Genomic DNA, 17,234 nt, shown 5'->3' on the forward strand with positions numbered 1-17,234 from the left:
GCTGGCCACACTATTTCTGACACAAGCCAGGATGCCACGGGCCTTCTTGGCCACCTGGGCACACTGCTGTCTCCTGTTCATCCAGCTATCAGTCAACACCCCCAGGTCCCTCTCTGACTGGCAGCTCTCCAGCCACACCTCCCCAAGCCTGTAGCGCTGCTGGGGGTTGTTGTGGCCAAAGTACAGAACGCATTATTTGGCCTTATTGAAACTCCTCCAGTTGGCCTTAGCCCATCGCTCCAGCCTGTCCAGATCTCTCTGCAGAGCCTCCCTACCCTTGTGCCAATCAACACTCCCGCCCAACTTGGTGTCACTCTTCGCTGAATAGCTGTTTAGCCAGGACCAGGTGCATGGCCTCTACAGGTGCATGTGAGGTCACCAGAGGCCGAGTACGTCAACAGCAAGAATATGGCGAATGGGTGTATATGTACTTGTGAGGTCACTGGTGCCTGAGTAGATCACAGGCTGGGAGCTGGCACATGGCTTGTGTAAGTGCTTGTGAGATTCCTGGTGCCTGAGTAGCTGATAGACCGAGCGCATGCACACGACTTGTGTCAGAGCTTGTGAGGTCAATTCTGCCTCCTTATCTTGTAGGCGAGCAGATAACAAGTGGAGGGATGCGTGGTGGTCAGGTCACTGATGTCCAAGTAGCTGATAGGCAAGAGGGAGACAAATGCATTGGGTATGTACTTGTGATGTCACTCTTGGCTGAATAGCTGATTGCCCAGGACCAGGTGCATGGCCTCTACAGGTGCATGTGAGGTCACCAGAGGCCGAATACGTCAACAACGAGAACATGGCAAGAGGTGTATATGCACTTGTGATGTCACTGGTGCCTGAGTAGCTGGCAGGGCAGGAGCAGGCATCTGGCATTGTACTGGTTTCGGCTGGGGTAGAATTAACTTTGTATTTAGCGAAATAGTGAGCGAGGGACTGTGTGGGGCTGAGCTGCTGGCTGGGGTTAAACCATGACAAGTACATGTAGGTTGTTTTGAGGTCACTGTTGCCTGAGTAGCTGATAGGGCAGGAGCAGGCCCATAGCTTGTGTCTGTGCTAATGAGGTCACTCACACCTGAGTAGCTCATAGGCCCACGGCATGTGTAGGTGCTTATAATGTCCCTGCTGCCTGAGCAGCTGATAGGGCAGGAGCAGGCCCATAGTTTGTGTCGGTGGGTTTGAGGTCATTGGTGTCTGAACAGCCGATAGGCCAGCAGCAGGACAATATCAGAAGTAGATGCTATGGCATCACCTGTGGCTGAGTAGCAGATAGGGCAGGAGCATGCCCATGGCTGTGTGTGAGCTTGTGATGTCACTGGTGCCTGAGCAGCTGATAGGGCAGGATCTGGCCCATAGCTTGTGTAGGTGCTTCTGATGTCACCTAAATGATCTTTAGACCGTGTCCAAATATGGCTTTTTGGAAGAACCATTGCCAGCAGAAGTCCATACACCACACACACGTGTGACAGTGTGACTCATGCACACACAGCAGTGGCAGCAGGAGGGTGTGAGGTCACTGTCAGTGTAACTCATGAGCACACAGTGGTGGCCATAGAAGGGTGTGAGGTCACATCACCAATGGCACCCCGTGGCCGTGGGGCTCAGCGCAGAGCAGCCGTGTGCATCAGAGGGGCATCGCAGCGGCTGCGAGGCTGAAGGAGCAGCCCCTGCAGCCCTGGCTGGAGCTGTCCCAGTGCGGGTGGCTCAGGGGCACCACAGGGATGTGCCTGGGCTCGGCGCCAGGAGGAAACCACAGACTTCCTGCCCGGGCTCTGCGGGGGGAGCGCAGGGAGCACTGCGAGGTCACGTGGGCTGTGGTTTGTGCACCTGCAGGCTGCAGCTCCCGAGCCACCCGTGGGGAATAACGGCCCCTCGGTGACATGCTGAGAGTCAGGGATATGTCTGAGCTGTGTGTCTGTGCCAGGACAGGGACATGTCCCAGCTCCAGCTCCATCTCATTGGAAGGGACCTTCCGTGGGGCTCTCCAGGGAGGGACGGGTGAGCCAGCGCTCCTGGGATGGGGCTCTAGCCTGGGATAAAGCCCTTTCCCAGCTGCTGCTCCAGTACAGAGGGGTCTGAAGCAGGGGCAGGGGCTGTTCCCTTCCCTTTCTGACCCAGCACCCGGTGCAGTCCCAGCCCTGTGGTTCCCATGGCATGGGGATGGCTGGACACTCGCAGTTTGGGCTTTTGGTTGTGCCCAGTATAGGAGATGCTCAGTGCTCCTGGTCCACACAGCAGGGTTCAAGGCATGTAAAACCCATTTCCCCCACTACAACTGACCCTGTCCTGTGACGCCCCACTGCCACAGTGACGTGACACCTGCAGCGGAGCCATCCCTCATATATGGTCATGAATGGCACTGGAGAAGTTCATTGGAGGGCTGGGCTGTGTCGGAGGGGAGATAGGTCCCGATAATGTCTAAAAAGGGGCTGCTGCTTTGATTGGCTCCTCCTGTAGCTGGGCTGGCATCAGCAGAGATATATTGCCCTCCCGTCGTCATTGTCCCCACAAGTCCCCAGGAGCTGTGGCAGGGAGTGTGGTGCAGCAGGGATGTGCGGACAGGGCAGGAGGCTCAGGATGGGCACAGAGGGAGTCCTTTCCCCTGAGATGCTGTGGCTGCTCCTCTGGATACAGCTGTGCAGGGGTAAGTGCCATCTCCCACAGCACAGGGCCAACAGGTACCAGCGTGGTCATTGGGATCTGTCAGGGAATGGGGACTCTTTGCAGGTGCTACTGAGATGAGGGGCAGAAGGTGCTCAAGTCCCTGGACCCTGTGCCCACCTGGGTGGGAGAGGGTATCATCTCCTTCTCCAGGGTTCCACCGTCTAGGGCAGCCTGTGCCTGGCTGGATTCATAGACACCCTGTCCTGGGGTACCCTTTAGGGACTCCCTGTTCCCTAGCACTGAGGTGGTCCAGTGGGTGATGGCAGCACCCAGAGATCCCCCCAGGGCACTGCCAAGCTCTTGGGTGCCCCAAAGGGATTTGTGTGCTGCTCCCTGCCCCCTTGTTCAAGGGGAGCCCTGACCCCACAGGAACAGTTTGTATCCCACTGAGAGAAGGGGAACGGTGCATCTACCGTGGAGGGACATCCTGCCTGGGGGACACGGCCCAGTGCAGGGACTGGGCAGACACCAGGGGTGAGGAGGGGATGTAGGTGCAGGGACCTTCTGGATCGTCACAGTGGGAACATGGAAAGCCCTGGGCATGGGGGTGGGTGTGGATTGTGGTGGGGCAGGCAGTTTGCATGGGAAGCTGCAGGCCTGGGCACACGGGGGTGTTAAGGGTGTGCTGGGGAAGAGCAGGTGCCCAGCCCTGTGCAGGTGGCCATAAGCAGCAGGGAGATAGCCATTGGGCTGTGAGAAGATGCCTTGTGTGGTGGGATGGCAAACGACTCAGCAGGGCCAGAGCTGGGCACGCCCAGCCTTGTTCAGCCCCTGAGGATAGAAGGAACCCCTGAAGTGCCCTGGGGACAGCCTGGAGGGGAGTGGGCTCCCACCCTGGTACCTCTGACTCCACGCTGTCAGGGGGTTCCCTCAGACCCACAGTGCTGGGGCTTGGTGCTGTCCTGACCCATCTAATGTTGGTGTTTGAAGGTGCTGTGGAGGTGAGGCTGGCGGATGGTGGCAGTCGCTGTGCTGGGAGAGTGGAGGTGAAACACCAGGACCAGTGGGGAACTGTGTGTGGTCTCTACTGGGACATGAATGATGCAGCAGTGGTTTGTAAGCAGCTGGGCTGTGGGTCTGCTGTTGGAGCTCCAAAGTATGGACACTTTGGGAAAGGATCTGGCCCAACTTGGATGAATAATGTTGGGTGTAAAGGCACCGAATCTGCCCTGTCTGACTGCAAACACAGTGGATGGGATAAACATAACTGCATTTATGCCCGTGATGCTGGAGTGGTGTGTTCAGGTAAGGGAACAACCTATTCACCACATCTGGGGCTGGGATGGTGGAAGGGATCCGGCTGTGCCCTCAGAGAGCAACAAGCGGGTGCTGGAGCACAGCACAATGTGGCCGGTCACACTGCCAAGCTTGGACTGTCATTGCTGATGTCCCCAGTCCCTGGGGAAAGCCCAGAGGGAGCCTACCCCAGGGTGAACTAACCCTGCCACAGGGTCTCAGCCCCCTTCAGTCAGTGTCTTGGGCTGCAGATGAACCTTCCATCCCTGCCCCATTTTGATCACTGGTATCCACTGGTCTCCACCCATTCTGCCAGTTCCCAGTCAGCCATGCTGAGGGTCCTGTGCTGGAGAAACCTGCAGGGAACTTTCATGGAACACCACACCTTGGAGGAACGGCATGAGATGGCTGGTCCCTGTGGCTCATACTCCCTCACAGGCATGAGTACCTCAACTGAATCAAAAGGCTTTTCAGAGAGCATGAGCGTGGGGCCCTGGGCAGAGGAGCAGGCTGGCACACAGCCCTTTGCCTCCTGTCCCCAGGGCTCGGCTGTGTGATCCGGCACTGTGAGGCCTCGGAGCTTGGCAGCTGCTTGACTCTGGCCACTCCCTACTGCATCACTGTGTGCCCAGGTGGGCACTAGGACATCCCTGGGGCTGTGACAGCCCTTCAGGGACACGGCCACATGCAGGCAGTGCTGCCCTGCTACCCAACCCTTCCTGCCTGCCCACAGCTCCCCACACTGCCCCATGAAACAGGGGCATTGGCCACACACACTGACTCTCATCTGTGCCTGCTGTTACCCTCCGAGCCAGCGTGAACCCAGGGGCATGTGCGGGTCCCCTGCCCCTCTGCCTGACTGTCATTTTGGGATCTGTGCACTCTGGGCAGAGTCCTGTGTCCCTGGCTGACGACACCCTCTCAGAACAGCCATTGGATGGGTCTGGGCAGGCACCACCCGTGGTAACATCTGCACCGTTTCTATGCTCTGTGAAATCTCCCTGCTAACAGGAACCTCCCAAAACCCCATAACACGCCTGGGAGCGGGTTCTATTTAAATCTGCATCAAGGTGATGGCCCCACCTTGTCCCATGCTCTGCAGGGACTGAGCAGGCTGCAGCAGTCATTATCATCTGGGTCATTTCTCCTGGACCTGAACTGCGCACACCTCTGCGGTGCTGGGGGGACCATGCCAGGCAGCACAGGGCACCTTGCGCAGCAGCAGTTTGTCTAAGCGGTGCCTGGTGCTGCGACAGACACATAATGTTGAGTGAGGTGATGGTGTAGTGAAGGGGTGCAAGGGGTCCTGGATGTGTTTGTGTCACCAACACTCCCCCAGCAGCTTCCTCTGGTATGTGCAATGGGTGAATTGGTCACAGCTTGCTCAGAGGTGGTGTGGAATGTGGGCATGTAACTGCCAGAGGGCTCTGGGAACTCCCAACTGTTTTGGGTTTTTTCTAGAATTTGTCCGTCTGGTGGAAGGGAAGAGCCACTGCTCAGGACGTATGCAGATCCATGACGGGGACCAGTGGAAAACTGTCTGTGCTTCCCACTTTGGTCCCAAAGCTGCTGACGTGCTCTGCAGGGAGTTGCAGTGTGGCACAGCCCTGCCTGTCCCTGGAGGAAGTCCCTTTGGAGAAGGGGTGGGTCCCATCTGGGATGGAGAGCTGCAGTGTGTGGGGAATGAATCCCTCCTCGCCTCCTGCCCCAGGGGGTCGCCCAGGGACCAGCCCTGCACCCACGCAAACAACGCTGTTGTCAGCTGCACAAGTAAGGAGTCAGGGAGGGGTGTTGAACACTGGGGCTGTGCTGGGGGCAGGCAAGCAGAGCAGGGACCGTGTTGGCCTTGGCATGAGACCAGGAGGGGTGATGTTTTCTTCCGCAGTCTTCAGTTATGCAGGGAAAGACACAGAAGCCAATGTCCCACTTCTGTTCTGTCCTCAGGAATTTGGTGCAGGGCTGCAGAAAGGTTCAGGATGGGGACAGAGGGACTGTGTCCCCTTAATTACTGTAGCTGCTCCTCTGGGTGCAGTTGTGCAGGGGTCAATGCCAGGTGCCCTGTCACATTGTGCTGGGGCCAAGGAGCACCACAGGGATCCCTCTGGAAATGGGGCTTCTTCCCGTGTGTCAATGTGACAAGAGGTAGAAGGTGAACAGGTTCATTGACCCTGTGCTTCTCTGAATGGGAGAAGGGCTTTTCTGTTTCCAGGGCTCCCACATTTGTGGCTGTTAGTGCATGGGTGTGTCCATGGTTTTGGCATCCTTGGGCACCCTTCCTGGAGCCCGGGCTCTGCCAGCTCTGTTCCTTGTGAGCTGGTGGTGGCTTAACTGGTGGCTCTTTGCTCTGTTATCCCAGAGGCACAGTCAGCCTGAGGGGTACCTGGGAAGGGGTGTGGGCTGTTCAGTCTTTCCCTGGAGTCAGGGTGAGACCCAGCCTGAGCAGGAGTAGGTTGTGCTTGTGGAGGTAAGGGAAGTGGGGTGTCTGTTCCCACAGGCTCACAAGGAGGTGGCCATCCTGGGGGATCTTAGACAAGGGCAGGGCTCGGTTGATGCCTGAAGAGAAGGAGGGACATGGGTTGGGAGGCCTGGCTGGGACCATCATGTTGCTACAGAGTGGACACAGAAAGGCCTGAGGGTGGAGGATGAGTTGGGAGGGGCCCAGGGCAGGCTGTGGTGCAGGGGAGCTGGGGGCTTTGGGGAGGAGCAGCTGTGTATGCTTGGGGGGGCCACGGTGGGGACAGCTCTGTTTTCAGGGTGCTGGCTGGAGAGGAGCAGGTACCCTGGGTGGGCATGGGCCAGGGGCAGGGGGCTTTTGGGCTGGAAGGAAGTGCCAAAGACTGTGGGGCCACAAATGACCCAGCAGGGCTGGAGCTGGGCACCACATCCTTGCACAGCCTATGAGGATAGAAGGAACCCCTGATGTGCCCTGGGGACAGCCTGGAGGGGAGTGGGCTCCCAACCTGGTACCTCTGACTCCACCTGCCCAGGGCTTCCCCCAGACCCACAGTGCTGGGGCTCAGCGCTGTCCTGACTGTTCCTGTGTCATTGTTTGAAGGTGCTGTGGAGGTGAGGCTGGCGGATGGCGGCAGTCGCTGTGCTGGGAGAGTGGAGGTGAAACAACAAGGCCAGTGGGGGACCGTGTGCAGTGACTCTTGGGACATGACTGATGCAGCAGTGGTTTGTAAACAGCTGGGCTGTGGGTCTGCTGTTGAAGCCTCTCAGTATGGACACTTTGGGGAAGTATCTGGCCCCATTTGGATGGATGATGTTGGCTGTAATGGCACCGAATCTGCCCTGTCTGACTGCACACACAGCGGATGGGGTGAAAATGGCTGCACTCATTATTATGACACTGCAGTGATGTGTTCAGGTAAGGGGACAAACTGTTCTCCATCTCTGGGGTTGGGATTGTGGAAGGAACCTGGCTGTGCCCTCAGGGATCAACCGTCAGGCACCAGAGCATTGTCCAATGTGGCTGGTCACACTGCTGAGCTGGCACTGTCATTACTGGTGTCCCCAGTCCCTGGGGAAAGGCCAGTGGGAACCTGCCCAGGGTTGCCCTTACCGTGCCTGGCCCCTGAGGTGCCACAGATGAACGCTCCATCCCTGCCCTGCACTGTCTGTTGATTCCCATCTTTCTCCTCCTGTTCACCCAGGACCTGTCTGTCAGTGCTGAGGGCCAGGTGTCCCCATGCCAGAGGCACCACAAGTGACTCATGTGGCCACCCACAGTCCTGGCCAAGGGCATGAGATGGATAGCTGCTGTCGAGTTGTCCCCTGGCAGACACGAGTCCCTTGGCGGAGTCAAAGGGGTTGCTTTGAGAGGAGAAGTGCTGGGCTTGGGCAGAAGAGCAGGGTGGCACGTGTCACCTTGTTCCTCTCCCAGGTCACCCCATGAGAGCCTGAGCATGGGGACATTGCCCCGTCCAGGCAGTGCTGACCTGCTGCCCAGCCTCTCCTGCATGTCCCAGCCCCTGGCTGCTCGGTGCCACGGGAGATTTGTCAGCACTTACTGTCTCTCCTCTGTGCCTGCCCTTACACTGGGAGCTCGTGTAAGCCCAGGGCTTTTCTTCTGTCCACTCTCCTGTCTTCTGCGAGCCATGGGCAGGGACGTGCATGACCAGCAGTGCACTCTGGCTGTGGCTGAGAATCTTTTTCCTGGGTAGGCGCCTGAGCAGGGTGGTGGCACAACGACCAATCACAGGTACAGTCTCACTGTACTTTTGCCCTGTGACATGTCCCATCCACCAGCCGTGCCCCCACAGCCCAAGACTCCTGCAGGAACAAGGGGTCTTCTTGTGGCACCAAGGGGATCTTCACACCTGGCCCTGAGCTCAGTGGGGCAGAGCAAGCTGCAGCAGCCAGCAGTGCCTGGGCCCATTTCCCTGAACCCCAAGTGCTCTGATGTTACAGTGCCCAGGGAACAGTACTGGGCAGCCCAAGGTCTCTGGGGCAGCAGCACTTTGAGAGATTCCTGTAGCTGTGGCTGTTGGGAGAGAAGCAAGCCCACAAGTGCTGTACTGATTTCTGAGGAGCAGCAGGCTGGGGGCTGATGTGTTTGTGCCATCAGTGCCCCCAGAGAGCAGCCGAGGATGTCACAGGGGTTTTTCCCTTTGACCACCTCTGAGATCAGTCAGGGTATTGCCAGAGGGCTGTGGGAACTCTCAGGTATCTTTGGTCCACATCCATCTGGCTGCTCTAAGGGGACAGCCCCTCCTGAGGACGTATACTGATCCATGATGAGGACCTTTGGAAAACTGTCTGTGACTCACACCTTGGTCACAAAGGCACCCACATGGTTTGCAGGGTCTGCTGTGGGTCTGTCACAGACACACACCCTTGAGTGCTGTGATGGTGCAGTGAAAGGGTGCAAGGGGTCCTGGATGTGTTTGTGTCACCAACACTCCACCAGCAGCTTCCTCTGGGATGTGCAATGGGTGAATTGGTCACGGCTTGCTTGGAGGTGATGTGGGATGTGGAATTGTAAGTGCCAATGGCTCTGGGAACTCCCAACTGTTTTGGGTTTTTTCCAGGATTTGTCCGTCTGGTGGAAGGGAAGAGCCGCTGCTCAGGACGTATGCAGATCCATGACGGGGACCAGTAGAAAACTGTCTGTGCTTCCCACCTTGGTCCCAAAGCTGCTGACGTGCTCTGCAGGGAGTTGCAGTGTGGCACAGCCCTGCCTGTCCCTGGAGGAAGTCCCTTTGGAGAAGGGGTGGGTCCCATCTGGGATAGAGAGCTGCAGTGTGTGGGGAATGAATCCCTCCTCGCCTTCTGTCACAGGGGGTCGCCCAGGGACCAGCCCTGCACCCACGCAAACAGCGCTGTTGTCAGCTGCACAGGTAAGGAGTCAGGGAGGGGTGTTGAACACTGGGGCTGTGCTGCTGGTTGGGGAACCGAGCAAGGACCCTGCTGGGCCGGGTATGAGGACAGGAGGGGTGGATGGGGTTGTCTGTGGCATGAAAATAGTGCAGAAGGAGAACAAGGGCATGTTGTCCCTCTGGCCTCTCTGCCAGCTACAGAGGGTACAAGAGCACCAATCCACCCTCTTTCGTCCTCCTCTCTCCACAGAGTACACAGGGTTCAGGCTGGTGAATGGCAGCACAGTGTGTGCAGGGAGGGTGGAGTCCAGGTGCTGGGGACGTGGGGGACCCTCTGTGCCTCCCGCTGGGATCTCTTGGGTGCCCACGTTCTCTGTCGGCAACTCAACTGCGGGTTTGCTGAGTCCATTCCTGGAGGAGAGCATTTTGGGAGAGAGACTGGCCCTGTCTGGAGAGACTCATTCCACTGTGACGGGACTGAAGCCCACCTGCAGCAGTGCCCAGTGACCACCCTGGGGGCCTCACCGTGCTCCCAAGGGAACACTGCTGCTGTCATTTGCTCAGGTGAGTGCCAGAAGAATGCTGCGTTCAATTCATTTGTCATTTGTGTACAACATGGCCACCCAGAGCAGGGCTCCCATGGCCATACCAGGCTGACTTTCTCCCTGGAGAAACCCTGCCTTCCCCAGGAGCCATCTGGAGGTTTTTCCCTGCTCAGAGTGAGCACTCCACTTTGGGACAGCTGAGGACTGAACGGAGGCAGGCATCTGCCCCTAGGGCAGTGGCTTAGGCACCAGCACCACCACCAGGTTTGGGCTCCTCTGTTCTCATGCTGTGTAAGGAGCCCAGGACAGGGCTGCAGGGCTCTGTTCCACCCCTCTGGCTGCAGACACCCACATCCCATCCCCACAGAGAGCCCTGCAGAGCCTCATCCCATCACCCAGCAGGAGCTGCCTGGTTGCCCCCAGCAGCAACAGACCTGGGTGTGAGCTGCAGAGAGGGCCCAGGCTTTGCCCTCTTCTCCTCAGCACAGGCTCAATCTTGTCCAGTTTGGTGGGGAAATCCCCCCTCGCCCCCCTCCCTGAAGGGTGCCATGCTCCCGGTGCCACCCATAGCCATGGCATCTCTGCTCTCCCCAGGCTCAGCCAGCTTTGGATCCCTGCGGCTGGTGGGCGGAGGGAGCCGCTGCGACGGACGAGTGGAGATCTTCCAGGATGGGGCATGGGGCAGAGTCCTGGATGACCAGTGGGACGTGCAGGAGGCCAGTGTGGTGTGCCGGCAGCTGCGGTGTGGGGAGGCCGGGACAGCCTACAACCCCCCAAAGCCTGAGCGAGGGACGGGCCCCGTGGGGCTGCGAGGGGTGCGGTGCACAGGGCATGAGGCCAACCTGAGTCTCTGCAACACCTCCCTGCCTGAGAGCACTCTGGCGGCAGGGGTTGTGGAGGACGTGGGAGTCATTTGTGGGAGTGAGTGGCACTGTGCAGGCTCCCCAGGTGATGGTCTGTGCAGGCAGACAGTCCCTGGCAGCAACTGGGGTTTGTACCCACTGCAGGGAGTCGGTGGCTCCGGCTGGTGAACGGGGCCGGGCGCTGCGCAGGGAGAGTGGAGATCTACTACCAGGGCATGTGGGGGACTGTCTGCGACGATGGCTGGGACCTGTCTGATGCCGCTGTTGTCTGCCACCAGCTGGGCTGCGGAGGGGCAGTGGAGGCAGCCGGCTCTGCTCGGTTCGGGGAAGGCTCCGGGCAGATCTGGCTGGATGGTGTGAACTGCTCTGGGGCAAAAACTGCTCTCTGGGACTGCCCGGCTGGGCCCTGGGGGCAGCACGACTGTGGGCACAAAGAGGATGCCGGAGTCATCTGCTCAGGTCTGTGCCAGGAGCTGTGGTAGGAGCCTGGTTCCTGGGGAGGCCAGGACGTGGGGAGAGCCAGCCATGGCTGAGGCTGTCCCTGGCTGCCCCTGAGCTCCTGCCCAAGCCCATCCTGTGGACACACATACATGGGCACCCTCAGTCCCACTGGGGGTCCTGGGGAGCTCAGCCATCCCCGAGGGTTAGTGGGAAGGGCAGGGGTGTCTGTCCATCAGGGACTTCTCTTTGCCCCTGGGTGCCAAGGGGATATGTTGGCCCTGCCCTTGCCTGGCTGAGGGCCTGGGGATGCAGAGGTGTCCTGGCTCCCACAACCCCAGGGCAGCCTGTTCCCCCTTTGGGGCCTTTTCCTCCCAGTGTTCGTAGCCATGAGGCTGGAGAACAGAGATGGCTGCTCTGGGCGTCTACGGGTTTTCTACAACGGGACATGGGGGAGCGTTTGCTCCAACTCGATGACTCCCGACACGGTGACGCTGGTGTGCAAGGAGCTGGGCTGTGGGGATGGAGGATCCCTGGAAAGACACCAGCCCTCTGGTAGGAAGTCTGGCCCCGCCTGGCTGGATCGCGTGCAGTGTGGGGAGAGAAACAGCTCCTTCTGGCAGTGTCCCTCCACTCCCTGGAACCCACAGTCATGCCAAGACCTGCGAGAGGTGACCAACATCACCTGCAATGGTAACTCTGATCCTCCTGGCTACTCATGTCACCCCAGCTCCTGCTCCCCATTGGCCATGGCCAAGCACAGGCAAAGATTTTGGAGGGGCTTTTCCCTTTCCATGTCAGACCCTTCTGCTGCCAGTGGCACAAACATGAGCACAGCCACACACGTCCAGCAGCAGTTGCCACTCAGGTTGCCAGCAGCGCCTGGGGTAGGCAGAGGCATCTCCAGGTGAGGTCTCAGAAGAGACCAGACAGGTTTCAGAACAGCCTCCTCTCCATAGATAAGCTACTGCTGTGCTGTGAACCAGGGAGCTCTTGGGGCTGAGCACGCAGGGTCCCCCCACAGTCCTGTGCGTGTCCCCTGGATGACCGCAGTTCAGTTGCTGCCATGACCAAGATGGTACAGGGAGGCCCAAGCAGAGCTCAGCCCTGCTCTTGTTTGCATGGTCCCCCAAACCAGCCCCTTCACTACAGCGTTTCCTTCTTCAGGGGGACGCCCAGAAATGCCCCTGACCCCGTTGGCCCCGTGCCCCAACTCCACAAGCTGCACAGGTAAGTATTTGCCCCTCTGTGTCTGGCAGGGCTCTGCCTGCTGTCCTGGTGCCATGGGAGGTCTTTGCCTTCTCCAGCCAGGGAGAAGATTCGTGCCATGGGCGGTGAGGACGGGTGCTCGGGCAGAGTGGAGGTCTGGCACCGTGGCTCCTGGGGGACGGTGTGTGACAACTCCTGGGACATACAGGATGCCGAAGTAGCATGCAGGCAGCTGGGCTGTGGCCGTGCAGTGTCTGCCTTGCGTGAGGCTGCATTTGGGATGGGGATGGGCCCCATCTGGCTGGAGCAGGTGGCGTGCCAGGGGACGGAGCCGTCCCTGCAGGACTGCTGGGCCCAGCCTGGGGACGGCGGTGCTTGCCGGCATAAGGAAGACGCTGCCGTGCGCTGCTCAGGTGAGTGACAGGGCTGGAACCCCTTGGTCAGGCATTGGCAGGGAGCTGGGGAAGACCTTCAGTGCACGAGGTCCTGACATGGCCCCCGACATCTCATGAGCAAGAATGTTCCTGCAGAGTGCAGGAGGCTGGTGCCAGGCAGGGAGCAGCCTCGTTGAACTGGATGTCCTTTGGCCACTACCCGTGGGGCCCTGCAGACCCATGGCTATCGCCAGGCTGCCTGTGCCATCCTGCCTGCTTCCCAGAGCAGAGGTGCTGGGCCCAGGCCTGGCCTCCCTTTTGGGCACTACAGGAGGGGCAATTTGGGTTGGATGTGTCAGGGACATCTACAGACACCCCCATGGTGTGCTGGGGAGGAGGGTCCCCGCTCCCCGCATACCCAGTGTCTCAGCCCTGCTCTCTTTTTCCTCCTCTGCAGCTACACCCAGGATGGCAACATCCCCACCCCAAGCAGGTAAGTTGTCCTCCCCCTTGGGCTGGGTATCCCCAGGGACAGGCTGTGACTCACAGATGGATGGAAGGGCCTCCTTGCTGGGGTGTGAAACTCTCTGGAGGAGGCACTGGAGTGGTGTGAGGGTGTGAGGGAGAGTTGTCATTTAGTCAGCAGGGTGGAAGCTTCCCCACACTCACTCCTGGGGCCCTCCAGCCTCTGCTGCCTTGTGTGATGGGGTCAGGACTGGTGCTGCCTCCACCTCTCCCAGGCCTGGTTGCTGCCCCTTCCATTTTCTCTCCCCTGCAGTTCCTACCCAAGGCCGTCAGACCAGCAGCGGGAGAGTCTCAGTGCCCGTCATCATCTGCATCATCCTGGGGGCCCTTCTCTGCCTGCTCCTGGCCCTCTTGGCTGGGCAAGTGCTGAGCACCAGGGCTGGGCGCAGAGGTGGGTCCTTCCCCAGAGGTCCCAGGGGGAGATACCTCCTGGAAGGACAGTGTGGTGCTGCAGGGGGGTGTCAGCGAGGGTCGTCAGTGAGAGGCCCAGGCAGAGGTGGGGGGATGAGACAGTATGCTGCCACCTTCACATGTGCTGCCCCACTGAGTGCCTGTCCGTGGGCCACCAGCAGCAAGGGCTGGAGAGAGCCCAGAGGTGGGGGAAGCTAGCGATGGGGTGAGGAGAGAAATGGCAGAGTGGGGACAGCCAAGGCTGGCAGTGCTCTAGGTAATGCTGGAGAGGGCTCTGGGGAAAGGGAGATGCTAGGAGGAGTGCGGGGCAGCAGGGTCCGTCACCGTGGTGTCAGGTCCCAAGACTGTCCCTCAGACCAGGCCTGCCCACCCCCAGGACAGGGGCCCTATTATGGACCCATGGGGCAGACAGGGGCAAGCTCCAGGTGCAGAGGAAATGTGGGAGCTGCTCCAGGGTGAGATAAGGGAGGCATGATCCAGGGGCCAGAGGGGCATGAGTGCAGTCTTCAAAGGGATGATGCGAGGGTGACGCTGCCCCAGAGGATCTCCACAGCGATGTTGCCCTCACGGGGGATGTGGCAGCCGTGCCTGGGCAGCACAGTGGGGCTGTGCTCTCAGAGCAGTCCTGGGCTGGCCCAAGGAACTGGTTTGGGGGAACACAGTGTGATCCCATGGCCCCTCTGCCTGTCCCTGTGCCAGCCCTGCTTCTGTCCCCAGGCTCCAGGAGAGCTCAGGAGCCCTTCCTCGAGGCTGTGTATGAGGAGATTGGTTACAGCCCAGCTTTGGAGAAGCAGGCCAGGTTTGGTCACTCAGGTGGGTGTGGGTCCTCCCTGGAGGCACATCTGCAGGACCCTTTCCCCTGGCGCCAACCCAGAGCTGATCCCCTGATGCGCCCCCAGTCCATGCTCCCTCTGGTGCTTGGAGCATGGGGTCTGTGGGGAGAGCATCCAGGTCCTTGGCCCAAGAGAGAAGCTTTCTACCAGTCATCCCTGACTGTCTCAGCTGGACATCCCCTCTCTTCTTGCCCCTGCACCCCATGTGGCACCCGAGGAGTGAGGGAAGGGGCTGTCCTAGGGCAACTCTGGAGCAAATTTGGGACAGGGTTTGTCCTGGGGGAGCAGGGTGAATTCCCAGCCCTCCTCCCCATGCAGCCCCAGCTCTGTGGGTCTCCCTTCCCCAGCAGCCCTGACCATGAGCCAGGTCAGTGGGGCTTGCTCCATAACACCCGCTGTGCTGCTCTCCAGGCTCCTCTTCAGAGCAGTCCCTGACCCAGCTGCAGCCCTACCCTGGGATCAGCGAGGAGGAGGATGGTCTGGGATCAGCACCAGGTAACGGAGGCAGGAAGGGGTTGATCTCCCTGCAGACACGTGATGGACAGAGGAGTCAATGAGTGTCACCATTGGAGATGGGGAGGACATGGGCATCTCCTGTGGTGCTGCCAACCCAGTGTCTCAGCCCTGTGTCCCTGCGCATGCACTGTCCTCTACTCCGCAGGACGTATCTTCTCTCTGTCACCAGCTCCCCTCTCCTTTCAGATGTCCTTGTCCTGCCCAGAGATCACCCAGAAGATGGCTATGATGATGCCAGAGAGGTTTCTGATCCGGAGGAGGGAGAGTGGAAAATGCCCAGGATGCCAGAGGAGGGAGCAGGCCCCAGGGATGCACCCAGAGGTGAGAGGGAAAGACAGCACTGCCTGTTCCTAGGGTGACATCCCTGGTGCACCCCAAGTCACTACTGTACTGAGGCCCAAACCTCCTGGGAAGGGGGAAACTACCCCAGGAGTTTTCCTTGAAAGGCCTGGAGGTGGGAGAAGGAGCTGAATGTAGTGAGGAGCAGGGAGGATAGTGGAGTACAGACACCAAGGGGTGAACTGAAACGTCTGGCCTTGTTGCTTGCAGGGGTCACCCCACGCTCCCAGAGAAGTGCTGAGGTCCCTGGAGCTGAAGGAGACACCTCGTCCCTGTCCCCAGGGAGCATGGGCTATGATGATGCTGAAGATGTGTCTGTGGCACATCCCCATGAGGACACAACAACTGTGACACTGTAGCTTGGTGCACAACAGTCCCTGAGCCCCAGGCCAGGAGAGCCCATCCCTGCCCTGCAGCTGGGTGCAGCCGGGAGGGAGGAGAGGTCTGTGCAGCTGGGAGAGCCGTGAGGACAAGGGAACTGACTCCCTTGACCCATGGGCAGCTGAAATCACCTGGAGTTTCCTCTATTTTTATTCCCATTTTTATGCTGTGCATCCTTATTTGTTCTTATTAAAAGTCTCTGGGGGCTTTGACCCAGAGCATCTCCTTGCCTGCCAAGTGTCAGGGCATCATCCTGAGGCTGGTCATGGGAGCAGAGAACAAAGACACAGTGGTAGGGAAGGGCTGTGTCTCAGGGACAGCAGACTCAGGGTCAGGCTGTTGGGCTGCGAGAACCCATGGACCCTGGGGAATAATCTTAGTGACAGAAATATTTCCATCCTGCTGGCTACAGAGAGTTTCGAGTCAAAATGTGTCTCTGATAGGTCCCTTGATGTACCCCAGTGGGAGCACCCATTTCCTCACCTGAGGGTTCCAGCTGCTCTTTCCGCCACGCCCTGCCTCAGCCATTCTGGTCCCACAGTGCAGAGGCCATGACAGAGCTGCCATGTCAGGGGAAGCCCTGGGCTTTTGGCACATAGAGGTGAGCCTAAGGTGACCACAGGGCCCTGAACACCCCAGCCGGACCAGGGGGGATCGTGGCTTGCGGACCTCCTCCCCCAGTGCTTAGGAGGCAGCTCTGCTCCCCAGTGCCCCAGCACAGAGTGCAGAGCCACTTTCTGGACACATGGGGCTGGGATTCCCTCTCCTCACGCTTTGCCAGGACCCGTCTCCATGGGCTGTTCCTGCTGCTTTGCAGACCTGTGGCAGCCCTGGTCCCCCCTCCTCCTGCTCCTGGTCGAGCTCCTGGCCTGGAGAAGGGCCCATCCAGGCAGCTGCTCATGTGGGCACATTTCCATGGCAGTGGAGATTTTGTGTCCCTCCACTAAAACAGGTGCTGCTGAGAGCTGAGCCAGGGTCCCTCTCCCTCAGCTGGGGTTTCACCTGCCCCAGCGCCCATGGGCAGAGAATCCTCTCATACAGGAGCCAGGCTGGGAGAAGGGTTTGACACCTGTGCAGGACCTGGCGCCCAAATTGACAAACTGCCCTCCCTGCTCCTGCTGGTGGGTCTCCACACCCTGCCAGCTCTTCCCCAACAGGCTTCTCTGCCACGGGCTGGAATGTGCGTTGGGTGTCTGTGGCAGGATTCCCTGTGGGGAGCAGCTGCAGCTCTGCAGCCCTGCAAACAGCAGGATCTGGCCCTGGAGCAGAAGCAGGGAGGAGGCAGATGTTGGCAACATCCTCTCCTATTGCAGTGTTGCCCCATTCCCTGCTGGGAGCTCCTCCACCCCTGGGGTGACCCTGGGGGGAGCTGGGGGGAGCTGGGGTGAGCTGAGCTTCACACATCCCTCTGCCCCACACCTGGAAGCCTTCTTGCTGGCAGCCCCCATGGGAGACCAGAGTTCCCAGGGCAAGACCCCCACGCTGATGGGTGACATACATGGGCATTGCAAACACAGCCTCCATCCCCTGCAAAACTCCCACTGGGATAAGCTCCAGCCCTGCATCTCAGAGAAATAAGGTC

The 17,234-nt window shown here is 59.4% G+C and overlaps 1 pseudogene; it reads left to right on the forward strand.

The window, feature by feature from the left end:
• The first annotated feature begins 363 nt into the window (after positions 1-363).
• Positions 364-15,738, forward strand: LOC141938890 (scavenger receptor cysteine-rich type 1 protein M130-like; annotated as a pseudogene).
• Positions 15,739-17,234: the final 1,496 nt, after the last annotated feature.

This window comes from Strix uralensis, unplaced genomic scaffold (assembly GCF_047716275.1).
Source record: "Strix uralensis isolate ZFMK-TIS-50842 unplaced genomic scaffold, bStrUra1 scaffold_392, whole genome shotgun sequence".
In the NCBI taxonomy this organism is placed as follows: Eukaryota; Metazoa; Chordata; class Aves; order Strigiformes; family Strigidae; genus Strix; species Strix uralensis.